Consider the following 14,633-nt stretch of genomic DNA (forward strand, 5'->3'; position numbering starts at 1 on the left):
ATTCAAACAATTCAGTGTGGCATCAAGGCTGTCAGCGAGTTACCATTATGACCAAGCCAAGCCTGGGGTTGTTAAAGACAAGAGCTTAAAAGGAGAGGAGCAGACAAGCTCAAGAGAGAAGTAGAAACACATAGTGGTTTTGAGACAGAACTCTGAAGTAAGAAAGCCTGAGTTTGGATACTAGCTCCACCATTTTCCAGATAATCCTGCATAAGTCATTTCCTCTCCGAGCCTCAGGCTCCTCGTCTATTAAATGGGAATAAGACCAGCACCTACTTCATAGCTTCACACAGGTGTGGTGAAGATAAAAATTACTTAGCAAAGAGCCTGATGCACAATAAGCTCTCAAGGTTATTACACACTCACTCTTTGCAGTTCCCACCTCCAGACCTTTGCTCAAACAAGCTACTCCCTCTGCCTGGTTCTTCAGACTGGGCTCAGCCATCAGCACTTCACTGGCTGCTAGGCCAGGGTCCAGTTCATTATTCTATGGCAGCCTTGCCTGCTGTCTGGACCAAAACACAGCATTCTACATTGAAACTGCCTGTTTCTGAGCTGCTACCTCCTTGGGCATTTAACAGGCACCCCCAGCATCTAACAAGAGAACCCCATCCTTGGCAGTCAGATGCTTGTTAAATGAGCTAACCTCAGCTTCCTCATTGTGAAAATTGGAAGAAAAACAGGAAAGAGACCAATATCACCCCGCTTAGGGGATGTAGGGATTCAATGAAACAATCAAACGGAGGCTCTTTGAAAAGTGCTATCCACAAGTAAATGCAGGAATGCCATTACTTCTTGGGAGCAGGGGGAGGAAGGCAAAGCACAGGGAACAAGGCCCCTGAAGACAGACCACATTATTGCCCTGGAGCCTAAGAAAAGCTCTACTTGTTCTTCAATAACCAGGAGGCCTCTAGTCTATAAATGGTGGCAGGCAGCTCTAGAGTGGGTTTGTGTGGGTTTCTTTTAGGGAAGGGAGTCTTTTTTTAAACACACCTGACTAAGCTGTTCTTACAGGATTCCTTAATAGAGATATCACTATATTATAGAGGAAAACAATTTGGAGATGGAGTCATTACCCCACAGGACCTCCAAAGACATTTTCCTAAATGACAACCATTTCACTCTGCATGAGGTTTTAGAAATAAGTCAAAATTATTTAACAGTCAATTAGTTTATTCTTTAAGTATGAACTTTCACTCCTGGTCTTTATTATTAATACCATTTAAACATTTACTGAGTTTTCACTACAGGCTAAATCCTTGACAAATCTCATTCCCAACAAGGCAGAGAAGTGAGAAGTATTCTCCCATTTTAGAAAGGAGAGTAAAGAGACTCAAAGCAAATAATTTGCCCACCGGTCACCTTGCTAGGAGGAAGAGCTGGGATTTAAGATGCAGGACCTCCTCCAAAACCCACTGTACTTATACTGCTTTTAAAAATAAGTCCTGTTGTGGCGCAGTGGTTAGCGAATCCGACTAGGAACCATGAGGTTGCGGGTTCGGTCCCTGCCCTTGCTCAGTGGGTTAATGATCCGGCGTTGCCGTGAGCTGTGGTGTAGGCTGCAGACTCGGCTCAGATCACGTGTTGCTGTGGCTCTGGCGTAGGCCAGCGGGGCTGCAGCTCCGATTGGACCCCTAGCCTGGGAAACTCCATGGGCCGAGGAAGCCGCCCAAGAAATGGCAAAAAGACAAAAAATAAATAAATAAGTAAATTAAATAAATAAATAAATAAAAATAAGCCCTTTGGGAGTTTCCACTGTGGCACAGCAGGTTAAGGATCCAGTGCTGTCTCTGTGGCAGCAAGGAATTGATTCCTAGCTTGGCACAGTGGGTTGAGGATCTGGCGTTGCTACAGCTGTGGCACAAACTGCAGCTACAGCTCAGATTCCATCCCTGGACCAGAAACTCCCATGTGCCACGGGTGTGGCCAAAAAAAAAAGCCCTTTGACATATTTGAACACTAACAATATTAAAGGATTACTGTTAAATTGCTATGCATGAAAATAAGAAAAAAGTTTAAGTGTCTTTCTTACAGAGAGTACTGACTTAGTTATGGATGAAACACTAACAAGATCCATGAGGGAGTTCCTGTCGTGGCGCAGTGGTTAACAAATCCCACTAGGAACCATGAGGTTGCCGGTTCGATTGCTGGCCTTGATCAGTGGGTTAGGGATCCCGAGTTGCCGTGAGCTGTGGTGTAGGTCGCGACACGACTCGGATCCTGCGTTGCTGTGGCTCTGGCGTAGGCCAGTGGCTACAGCTCCGATTAGACCCCTAGCCTGGGATCCTCCATGTACCTCGGGAGAGGCCCTAGAAAAGGCAAAGAGACAAAAAAAAAAAAAAAATCCATGAGGGAATTTTACAAACATTTTGTAAGAGGGATAAAACAAAATAATAACATATACTCAAACTCTTCACAATTCACCAAGCTTTAATGACCTAATAAATTCGATTTTCTTATTCCTATCTTACTGATTAAGAAATGAAGAGAAAGGGTAATATTTTTTTTTCTTTTTTTTGTCTTTTTGCCATTTCTTGGGCCGCTTCCACAGCATATGGAGGTTCCCAGGCTAGGGGTCGAATCGGAGCTGTAGCTTCCGGCCTACGCCAGAGCCACAGCAGCGCGGGATCCAAGCCGCGTCTGCAACCTACACCACAGCTCACGGCAACGCCGGATGGTTAACCCACTGAGCAAGGGCAGGGATCGAACCCACAACCTCATGGTTCCTAGTCGGATTCGTTAACCACTGCGCCACAACAGGAACTCCAGAGAAAGGGTAATATTTACTGATACTTACAATGACGGATGTGAGAGAGAAAAGAGAAGTCCAGGTAGATTAGGAACTTGCCATGCTGGAAGTGTGTGTCCAATGTCTGTGCCACAGGGAGGGTCCCAAGAGGTTTGAGCCCCATAACTAAGTTACATAGGGCCCCAAGAGAGTGGCAGATACTGGAAATCAAAACTCCAGCATTCTGTCTCCAAATCCTGGTCCTTTACCACTATATACCATGCAGCCTGCACATGAAAGGTGACCTCTTTAATATCTTGCCTTTCCGAATTGCAGATCTCTAATTTTCATATAGGTCACAGCTTGACCAACTTCCTACAGGCACTCACACTCCATGAGACCAAGGCACAGTCAAGCAGCCCAAACTTGCCATGCCCAAGAGCCTCAAGAAGCGGAAAAAGGCAGCCTGGGCTGGGAGAGGCTGGCTTTCATAGTTAAGGGATGTTTACATGGTCAGGATGAGAATATGGGATGAGGTGGCAAGGCCATCTCTTCTCTCATCAGTGATTCAGTCCTGGGTTCCAGGCCACCACCTGTTTAGTGAAGTGACTGATGTGACTTATTCAAACCTTGAGGGAGAAAGGTAAGGCAGCTGTAAAGATGAGGATGTAGAGTACCAGGCTTACAGGCAAAGAAACCTGAATCATTAGGCTAAACGACCTTGGACAAATAAATTCCTTAACCTCAGTTTTCTTGTCTATTAGATAAGGATAACAGGAAAACTGTAAAGATTCACTAATATCCAGAGCTCCCACTGTGGCACATTGTGATTGTGGTGTCTTGGGAGCTCTGGGACTCAAGTTCGATCCCTGACCACGCACAGTGAGTTAAGGATCTGGTGTTGTGACAGATGCGGCAAAGGTCAAGGCTGCGGCTCAGGTCTGATCCTTGGCCCAGGAGCTCCATATGCCAAGGGGCAGCCACCCCCAAAAAAAAGGATTCAGTAAGATTCAACAGAGTGCTCCAAAAAATGCTAACTAAAATGCCCACATTTCCAGGCCTGGTTTCCACAATCTAGAAATCCCAGCATCTGCAGGAGCAAGGAAAGCATGTCAATCCACCTATGTATGCACCTTTTCCACACAACAATGAGACCTCTTTTCCACACAAGAATCAGGCCTCAACTAGGACCAAGAGAATCCAAAGACTTATCTAAGACGCCTTTAAAACTCCTAGGATTATGTTCTTGACAAGGGGACAAGGAATCAATTCTTAACAAATCAAATAAAACTATCATTTAAAATGCTTCCCCAGGCCCCTCCTCCTCCCTCTTCCCCTAAGTCCACTGCTTCAGGCACCAATTCCCTTTCATACAACTGCCCTACTTATGTTTGGTGACTCATACCCTAGCTCCTAAAATTTTACAGGATTTCTTTAAGCTCGTCACTTCCATTATTTGGCCAAAGAAGGCAAATGACATTAAGAAGATGTGGTGTGGTACTATATACAATGGAATACTACTCAGCCATAAAAAAGACAAACTAATGCCATTTACAACAACATGGATGTATCTAGAGACTCTCATACTAAGTGAAGTAAGCCAGAAAGAAAAAGGCAAATACCATATGATATCACTTATTTATGGAATCTAAAATATGAAACAGGAGTTCGCATCATGGCACAGTGGAAACAAATCCGACTAGAAACCATGAGTTTGCGGGTTCGATCCCTGGCCTCACTCAGTGGGTCAAGGATCTGGCATTGCCATGAGCTGTAGTGTAGGCCTGCAGCTATAGCTCCAATTAGACCCCTAGCCTGGGAACATCCATATGCCATGGTGCGGCCCTAAAAATCAATAAATAAATAAATAAATTTTAAAAATTAATAAAATAGGAGTTCCCATTGTGGCGCGGTGGTTAACGAATCCGACTAGGAACCATGAGGTTGCGGGTTCGGTCCCTGCCCTTGCTCAGTGGGTTAACGATCCGGCGTTGCCGTGAGCTGTGGTGTAGGTTGCAGATGCGGCTCGGATCCCGTGTTGCTGTGGCTCTGGCGTAGGCCGGAAGCTACAGCTCTGATTCGACCCCTAGCCTGGGAACCTCCATATGCCGCGGGAGCGGCCCTAGAAATGGCAAAAAGACAATTAATTAATTAATTAATTAATTTAAAAAGTAAAATAAAATATGGAGCAGATGATCCTATCCAAAAATAACAAACACAAAATGGAAATAGATCATGACCAAGAAGGGCAGACTTGAGGTTCCCAAGGGGGAAAGGGGAGGGAGTGGGATGTATGGGCATTTTGGGGGTTTTCTGGACGCAGACTGTTATATTTGAAATGGATGGGCAAAGGGATCCTGCTATACATACAGCACAGGGAAATCTGTGTGATTGGGTCACTTTGTTGTACAACAGAACTTGATGAAACATTGTAAATCAACTATACTTTACATAATAATAAAAAGAAAGCAAAGGACAGCTGGATACCTAGCCCAGGATCTAGCAAAGTTGTCACAGGACCATCACAAATCAAGGATTTCAATTTTGAATAGGTTACCCCAAGGTTAATCAACAACTTATAAAGGGTAGTTGCTGAGACGAATAACACAGGGACAGCACCCTCTCTTTCTCCAAGCTTACAATCTAACCAAGAAGGTCTCGACTAAGCACACATTTTGGTTTAAAGAATACTTATCAAGAAAAACGTAAACTTCTCCCCTATTAGTTCCTAAAAAAGATGAGGAAGGGGGATTAGAAGGCTATATACACCTTTGATCCCTGATTTCCAGGCAACATCAGCAACTGACTTTGAGAATAATCAGGTGTTCTCAAAGAATTGTCATCTTTGGAGTTCCCATGTGGCACAGTGTGTTAAGGATCCAGCACTGCCGCAGCTGCAGCAGAGGTCACAGCTGTAGCTCGGATTCCATCCCTGGTATAGCCAGAAAAGGCAAACACAAATTGTCAGCTTTATTCGCTGATAAAGTTATCTGAAATTTTTTTTTCTTTTTCAGGCCCTCACCTGCAGCACATGGGGTCAAACTGGAGCTGCAGCTGCTGGCCCATACCACAGCAATGCCAGATCCAAATGACATGAAGCTTGATGCAACACCAGATCCTCAACCCACTGAGCAAGATAAGGGATCAAACCCAAATCCTCATGGATAACAGTCAGGTTCTTTTTTTGCTGTTGTCTTTTTAGGGCTGTGCCTGTGGCATATGGGGATTCCTAGGCTAAGGGTAGAATCGGAGCTATAGCCATTGGCCTACACCATAGCCACAGCAACGCCAGATCGACCTACACCACAGCTCACAACAATGCTGGATACTTGGAGTTCCTGTCATGGCACAGCAGAAACAAATCCGACTGGGAACCACGAGGCTATGGGTTCAATCCCTGGCCTCGCTCAGTGGGTTAAGGATCCGGCGTTGCCGTGAGCTGAGGTGTAGGTCACAGACACAGCTCAGATCTGGCATTGCTGTGGCTCTGGCGTAGGCTGGTGGCTGCAGCTCCCATTAGACCCCAGCCTGGGAACCTCCATATGCTGTGGGAGTGGCCCTAAAAAAAGAAGAAAAAAAAAAAATGCCGGATACTTAACCCACTGAACAAGGCCAGGGATCGAACCTGCATCCTCATGGATACTAGTCAGATTTGTTTCCACTGAGCAAAGACAGGAACTCCAATAGTCGGGTTCTTAACCCAATGAGCCACAATGGAAACTTCTGAAATTTATTTTTTTAAAGAGTTTTTTTTTGGGGGGGGGGCGCGCACCCATGGCACATGGAAGTTCCTGGGCCAGGGATCACATTACAATAGCAACCTGAGCCACAGCAGTGACAACCTAGGATCATTAACTCCCTGGGCCACCAGGGAACTCCCAGTAATTTGTAAATGAAGTCTGAACTTAACATATACTTCAAAATTTCAGATAGGGTATTTAAGCACCTTTAGAACCCAAGAAGTACTGGCTAGCTGATTCCCCACAGACAGGGGAGATCTTGAGAGAAGAGGGCTAAAAGCATCACATCTTAATTTCCCCAAACTCCAGCCAAAGGCAAACTACCTATCTCATTTTTTTTTTTTTTCTTTTTTGGCTGCCCTGCAGCATATGGAGTTACAGGACCAGGGATCAGATCTGAGCCGCAGCTGCAACCTAGCTGAGGCACCACCAGATCCAGAACCCACTGTTCCGGGCCAGGAATAGAATACCGCAAATCCTGTTGGGCCACAGCGGGAACTCCTGTTTTTTGTTTACCTGCTTCATTTTTAAATTTCGTTCTACCTACTCTCTCCAAATTCAAAGCAGAAAAGAAAGGGGGGGTAGGGAGAAGGGAGGAAATATTTTTTAATACAGACCATATAAGAGGACTTATGAATAAACATAGTTGAATGTAAACTACAGACTCCAAGTGATTTGGAGAAGTAGCTAACACTGACTGGAGAATTCAAGGAAGACATCTTTGAGACAGCTTTGAATGAAATAAAGCATGGAAATAGCAGAGAACACAGGGGCAGAAGACTGTTGAAGTTGGGTGTGAGGACAAGTTGGCTGCCTCAGCTAGAAAAGAGGTAGTGGCAGAAGTGACTTGGACATGGAAATGACTGGCAGCATGCCTAACGGAGCACGAGAAGGAAATCAGATCTGCTACAACAAGCTTCACAGACGCTGGATTTCTAAGCAAGGTATGGACAAGGGCTCAGTGCAGGGCAGACTTCAGAGATAATCAGGCCCTCATTTTATAAATGGAGAGAATGAGGCCCAATAGCATTAAGTGACTTGCCTGAGGTCTCACAGTGAGTGGAAGAGCTAGGACTAGAGCCAAATTCAGATCAAATCCGTTACTGAAGAGGATCTATCTGACATTCATCTGAGGGATGAGGGGGAGGGGAGAGGATCAGGACACAAAATAGTCTAGTCATTCAGGTTTGTCCTGATTAGGGCCCAGAATAGGATCATCTGGGGAAAGGCCATGACAAACGATAGCCAGGGAAATCGGTACAGATGCCCTAAGATACTTAGAAAGTAACTAAGACTTAGAAATTGATGTAGACACAAAAGGAGAGTATCATAAGCCATGATTCCCATTAAAAAAAAAATAAAATAAAATACCACTACCATTCGCCTTTGTGAAGCTCCCATAGAGAAAGACAAGTCAGTAGCTTCCATTTGAGGTCCAGGCACCTACCTTTCCCAGACCATTCCCAGAACCTAGAAAATCAAAATCAAAGACTCCTCAGAAATTCTAACACCTGTGACCCTGCTGACTTGGGGTATCTCAGACTCACTACCCATAGTAAGATGACAGGTGAAGAACCAGAGCAAAACACATAGAAATCAAACTCCTGGAGAAGTTCTAGCAATGATTTTAAAAGCTAAATGCTAGAATAACCATAAATGCTAGAGTAATCCTCCAAAAGAGACTGTGGCCTTATACAAACTTTAAGGGATGTGTGTCAAGAGAAAATGGAAAATAATGCCCCAGCATAACGCTAACCACCACCTTCTTATTTTCACAGAGAAATCTTTGGCTTTATGCCTAGAACCTAACACCTTGGAAATTTTTTAAAAATCAGATATTTAGGTCCCATCCTAAACCTACTGGATTAGAATCACATTTTACCAAGACTTCAAATTCAAGTTTGAGAAGCACTGGTGCAGAACACTTTAAGGGTGGGACTATATATAGCAGAACACAGATAGAATACCAAATAGGCAAATAAGAGACAAAGTACCTGTTTGCTTTCTGTAAACCATATTTTATTAGGTACTGCCCAGACCTCCAACTTTTTTTAATGAATTTGTACTTACTGGTGACCATATGATCTAAATGTGGGATCTATTTTCACTTCCTGAAGTATCACAGATCTAGGGTTTTCACACACATGAAATATAAATCAACTTCGTTGTTTTGAAAATACAACGATTAATTTTATTCAAGTTCCAACACTGAGTTCAGAGCACTTCTCCACAAGCCTCAATAATTCCTACAGGTTCCTGGGAGTATCATTAAATCTCCCAGCATCCCTAAGAAGCAGGTGCTTGGCAAACATCCAATCCTCAAATGAGATTCAGAAGGACATGGTCCTGAAAATGCAATATTTTCCTGACTTATCCTGCCAGGGTAGCTTCTCAGCCTCAAACTCTCTCCCCCACTGAGGCCTCATACAGCTGCACACTCAAGTACTTCCCAAAAAGGAGAAAGGTCAGAGGTGTCATTATCCCATAAGCACTTGAGATTCCAGCTGCGGAGAAATTAATCTGGTTAGGGTTCTGGCTGAGAAGCCCTGAGTAAAATCTGGAAAGACAGAGGGAAACACAAAAGAAAAGAACCTAGTGAGAGGCTTTTAAGAGAAAAGGAGTCTCAGACATTTGCAGATTTTAAGGTGGGGGTTAGGAGAAAGGCTAGGCAGATAAGTGAGAGGATTACAAGGAGAGATAAATATTCATGCCCCCCACCTGTACCCCAGGAACAAGAAAAAAAAAGAGTGACCAGGAAATTCCTCCAAATGACCTCTTCTCCTGATAAAAGAAAGGAAGGAACCCAATGTAGGGAAGACCTTTATGAGCTGAAAGCAAGACTAAAGAATCTCTTGAGGGTTTTTTTCCTTTTGTTTTTTTTCCCCAATGAAGGGAAATGAAGCAAAGGAGAAAATAGTGCCCATCTAATCAGACTCTTATAGGAAGCAAACCACCAGGAAGATTAAGAACCCTGTGAATAATCAGAGAAATGCAAGGGAATTCCTTTCTGTTTAAATCCAGCCCTGGGGAGTCAGGTAGTCCTGGACTTGAGGCCACTTCCAGAGCAAGGGGAAGAAAGGGGAAAATCTGTAGAGCTACCAGCAAGCAGAACAGTTTCCAAAGGAAGAAAGAAACCAGAAAAAAAATGCCCCAGGGATAGGGCAAGCCAAAAGAAAAGAGTTCCTGTTAGCAGAAAGATAAAAGATAGAGAAGACACAAGAAAGAAAATGTGCGGGGGGGGGGGGGGGGGGGGGGGGTGTTCCTACCCTAGGGGGCGGGGAATTTTAGAGGTAGGAACATAGGAAGTGTGTTCAGAAAAAAAGGCCACAGAAGCATAGAAAGTGTAGTGCTGAAAAAACATATACATTCACCAAAGGAAGGAAGAGGAAATAGGTGCACTGACCAGAGAGACCACCTAAAGGGAAACGTGGTTCCAAAGAGGGAAGAAAACTGAGGACAGAAAATATCTTGGATGGCAGAAAAGCTTAAGAACCACAAACCATCCCCTGGAAATGAGAGGACTCAGAAAAAAGGTGTGCCCTCTGGATATAAGAAGCATCAGAAAGGTGCCTACATCCTGTATAACCGAAGGAGTGCATGCTGTACATTTGGGGGGCACTAGAACCAAGCACACTTTAACATAAGAAAGTAAGTCTCCCCCAGGAAATAAGGTGGTCTGATTTGGAGGACTCATGAAAAAGGATGCAACTCCAAGAAGAGAGTGACTGAAAAAAAAAAAAAAAAAACACTGAACTCCCTTGTACAAATACAAATATGTATCCCCAAACTGGTAATGAAGTGCACGCCCAGATTTGAAGGGTTAGGGAGAGGAAGCAGCCCCTACAATGAAGAAATTCTGGAAAGCACGTTACCAGATTTTGGGCCTAGAAAGGAGATTCTTCCTTGGATTTCTGGGAACATAAGTACTCCCAAAACTCTGGTTCCCGGGCTCCAGATTTTAGACTCGCTAATGGGATGAACCCCCAAATTTGAAAGGAAATGCTTATTCAACTGGAGGCTCGAAATGGGAGTGCCCTCCCAGACTGGGGGGTCGTGGGTCAGGAGGTACATCCTCAGTTGAGGAGGGTCTATAAATTAAGATAAAACTCCATGGCTAGAGCTTAAGAAAGGGGATGCACCGACCACATTTTGCAAAACTATAGAGAAAGGGGACACTCCCATAGTCGAGGGCTTGGAGAAGGGGTGTGCTCCCCAGAATACGATAAAAGAGTCAATAAAAGAAAACGCGTTCCCGAAGCACAAGGAAACAGCAGGGGTTGGTGGTGGAGCCCTCCGGGGGCCACAGAGCTGAGGATCCAGCCCTAGCGATCACCCCCCACCCCCAACACGGCCCGCTCCGCGCCCGGGGCCCGCACCCCGCGGCTCAGCCCCCTCGGGCGGCGCTGATTGGTCGCAGCCACTGTCACTCTCGCGGGCAGCCCTGGGGATTGGGTGCCGCTCGCACGCCCGCCACGCTCTCGACAGCGGTCCCCGGGCCTCCCTCCAGGCTGGGCAAGCGGGGCCAGGCGGGGAGCGGGGCCGGGCAGGGGACCGGAGCAGCGGTGGCGTCCGTCACCGTCCCTGCCCGCACGGCGCGCGCACGCGCGCGCGCGGCGCGGGCCCGACCCGACCCGGCCCCAGCAAGCCGGCTTCGCCTCGCCGCGCCTCGCCGCGAGCTCACCTCACAGCCCGGCTCCGGCTGCGCCGCTCCAGGACCAACCGACAGAAGGGCTCTGCGTGCTGCGCACCACGTGACCCCCGGGACGCGCCCAGCGTATCCCCCGCCCCCCACACACACGCACCATCGCCACCACCGAGTGACGCAGCGCCTCAACTGCCCCGCCCTTGGCCCCGCCCCGCCCCTATCACCGTGGCGACGGCCCTGACGGGTCACACCCACGGCCCTGACGCGCGGGAACTGGACTGCACCCGGATCCGAAGCACGAAGTCCTGGTTCGCCTGTTAATTTTGCCTCCTAAATGCATCTCGAAGCCTCCTACTTTTCTCCATCCCGCTGCCAACATTCCACTCTAGTCCACCTTAAACCCTCTTCTGGATGGTGGTTATTATCTTCTCCATCTCCTTACTCTTACCCCTTCCAATCCATTCTTCACACTCAGACAGCTGGAGCTTTTCAAAACGCAGCTATAGTCACAGCCATCCCCTGCTCAAAACTCATTACTCACTGTTCTTCAGATTAAGATCTAAATCATCATTGTATTCTATCAGGCTTTTCAGAGTCTGTGCCTAATGTGCCTCTCTCCCATTCTCACACATTCAGATCTTAGCATCCTTCAGGTCCCCAAACAAGCCAGGTTCGTTCCTGCCTCAGGGTTTTTGCCCACATCTCTCCTCCACTTTACCTCATTAACTTCTTGGAAAGGATTCCAATAGCTGGTGTCGAGACGAGCTGTATTCTGCCTCAAAGGATTAAGGAGGAAGCCTCAGAAGGGTCTGAGATGCTTTCCCAATGAGACTTGGGAAGTTCCAAAGAGAAATGCTAAACATTTGTTTTTTTAAAAAAGGCAACAACGACTTTATTTTATATTGGAAAAACTGGGTCGCTAGATTGCACTTCTTAAAATGTAAATGTAATCATGTCACTCCCCCTGCTTAAAACAACCAATCTCTCCTTCAAATACTCCTCCCTGCTAACCCTTTGGCCACAATGACCTGCTGTCCATTTTTTTGGTTCCATTCTCTTTCCAGGTGCTAGGCCATTGACGAGGCTGTTGCTTTTGGCAAATCTGACTCTTTAAAGATCTGTTTGTCATCTTCTCAGTGAGGTCTTTTTTTTTTTTTCTGTTTTTCTATTGTTATAACCACCTAGTGAGTGTGAAGTGGTAGCACATTATGGTTTTAATTCACATTTTCTTTTTTCTTTTTTAAAATGTATTAATTAAAGAGTAGTTGATTTACAATATTGTATTAATTTCCACTGTACAGCAAAGTGACTCAGTGATATGCATATATACTTTTTTTTTTTACCAAAACCACTGGCATGTGGGGGTTCCCAGCCAGGGATCTAACCTCTACCACAGTTGCAACCTGTGCCACAGCTGCAGCAATGCGGATCCTTAACCAGCTGCACCACCTCCCATACATTCTCCTATACCTTCTTTTATATTCTTTCCCATATTGTTTACCATAGGATATTGAATATAGGTCCCTGTGCTATACAATAGGACTTTGTTGTTTATCCATTCTATACATAATAATGCATCTGCTAACCCCAGACTCCCCTGCCATCCCTCTCTCTTGGCAACTACCATCTGTTCTCTATGTCTGTGAGGCTTTCTTTTTTGTAGATAAGTTCTTTTTTTTTTTTTTTTTTTTTTTTTTGCTTCTTAGGGCCACACCCACGGCATATGGAAGTTCCCAGGCTAGGGGTCAAATCAGCTGCAGCTGCCAGCCTACACCACAGCCACAGCAACAGGGGATCCAAGCTGTGTCTGCAACCTATACTGCAGCTCATGGCAACACCGGATCCCTGACCCACTGAGCAAAGCTAGGGATCAAACCCACATCCTGATGGATACTAGTCGGATTCATTTCAGCTGCACTGCAACGGGAACTCCTATGTCATATTTTAGATTCCACATTTCGGCAATATCATATAATATTTGTCCTTCTCTTTTCTACTTACTTCACTTAGTATGATAATCTCTAGGTCCATCCATGTTGCTGTAAATGGCATTATTTCATTCTCTCTCTCTTTTTTTTTTTATCTTTTTAGGGCTGCACCCGTGGCATATGGAGGTTCCCAGTATAGGGGTCCAATTGGAGCTGCAGTCACTGGCCTATGCCACAGCCACAGCAACACCGGATCCTTGACCCACTAAGCAAGGCCAGGAATCGAATCTGAAACCTCATGGTTCCTAGTCAGATTCGTTTCTGCTGTGCCACGATGGGAACTCCTATTTCAGTGGCTTTTTTATGGCTGAGTAGTATTCCATTGTATATATGTACCACATCTTTATCCATTCATCTGTTGATGCACATAGGTTGTTTCCATGTCTTGGCTATTGTGAATAGTGCTGCTATGAACATAGCGGTGCATGTATATTTTCAAATAATGGTTTTTTTCTAGATATGTGCCCAGGAATGGGACTGCTGAATCATATGTTAGTTTGATTTTTAGTTTTCTGAGGAACCTCCATGATGTTTTCCATATTGGCTGCACCAGCTAACATTCTCACCAACAGTGTAGGAGGGTTACCTTTTCTCCACGCCTTCTCCCGCATTTGTTATCTGAAGATTTATTTATGATGGCCATTATGACCCATGTGAGGTGGTACCTCATTGTAATTTTGATTTACATTTCTCTAATAACTAGCAATGATGAACACATTTCCATGTGCCTATTGGCCATCTGTTTCTCTCTCTCTTTTCTTTTTTTCTTTTTTTTTTTTTTTATTTTGCCTAGTCCATGGCATGCAGAAATGCCCAGGCCAGGGATTGAACCCAAGTCACAGAAGTGAAAACACTGAATCCTTAACCCACCAGGCTACCAGGGAACTCTCTTCTATCTTCTTTAGAGAAATGTCTCTTTAGGTGTTCCGCCCATTTTTTGATTGGATTCTTTTGTTGTTGTTGAGTTGAATGAGCTATTTGTGTATTTTAGAAATGAAGCCTTTGGTCGCATCATTTGCAAATATTTTCTCCCATTCCACAGATTGTCTTCATTTTTTTTTTAACAAAAACTTGTAAGTTTGATTAGATCCTATTTCCTTATTTTTGTTTTTTGTTTTTTATTATTTTATTTATTTATTTATTTATTTATTTAGTCTCTGCCATTTCTTGGGCCTTTCCCATGGCACATGGAGGTTCCCAGGCTAGGGGTCGAATCGAAGCTGTAGCCACTGGCCTACGCCGGAGCCATAGCAACATAGCAACGCGGGATCCAAGCCGCATCTGCGACCTACACCACAACTCACGGCAATGCCAGATCCTTAACCCACTGAGCAAGGCCAGGGATCGAACCCACAACCTCATGGTTCCTAGTCGGATTCATTCACCACTGCACCACGATGGGAACTCCCTTATTTTTGTTTTTATTTTTGTTACCTTGGAAGACTGACCTAAGAAACACTGGTATGATTTATGTCAGAGAATGTTTTCCTTATGATCTCTTCTGAGAATTTTATGATGTCTTGTCTTATATT

General features: G+C 45.1%; 1 protein-coding gene across 4 annotated transcripts in view; it reads right to left on the minus strand.

Moving 5' to 3' along the window:
- The window catches only part of PHF20 (PHD finger protein 20), a 147,999-nt gene extending 136,766 nt beyond the window's left edge, over window positions 1-11,233 (minus strand). For all 4 annotated transcript variants that reach the window (XM_047771197.1, XM_047771196.1, XM_047771195.1 and 1 more), the window contains exon 1: window positions 11,150-11,233. The gene's annotated coding sequence lies outside the window, so the exon portion shown is untranslated. The remainder of the gene's footprint in view (window positions 1-11,149) is intronic.
- Between the last annotated feature and the right edge of the window lie 3,400 nt (window positions 11,234-14,633).

The sequence above is a fragment of the Phacochoerus africanus genome, chromosome 3 (assembly GCF_016906955.1).
Source record: "Phacochoerus africanus isolate WHEZ1 chromosome 3, ROS_Pafr_v1, whole genome shotgun sequence".
Taxonomy (NCBI): domain Eukaryota; kingdom Metazoa; phylum Chordata; class Mammalia; order Artiodactyla; family Suidae; genus Phacochoerus; species Phacochoerus africanus.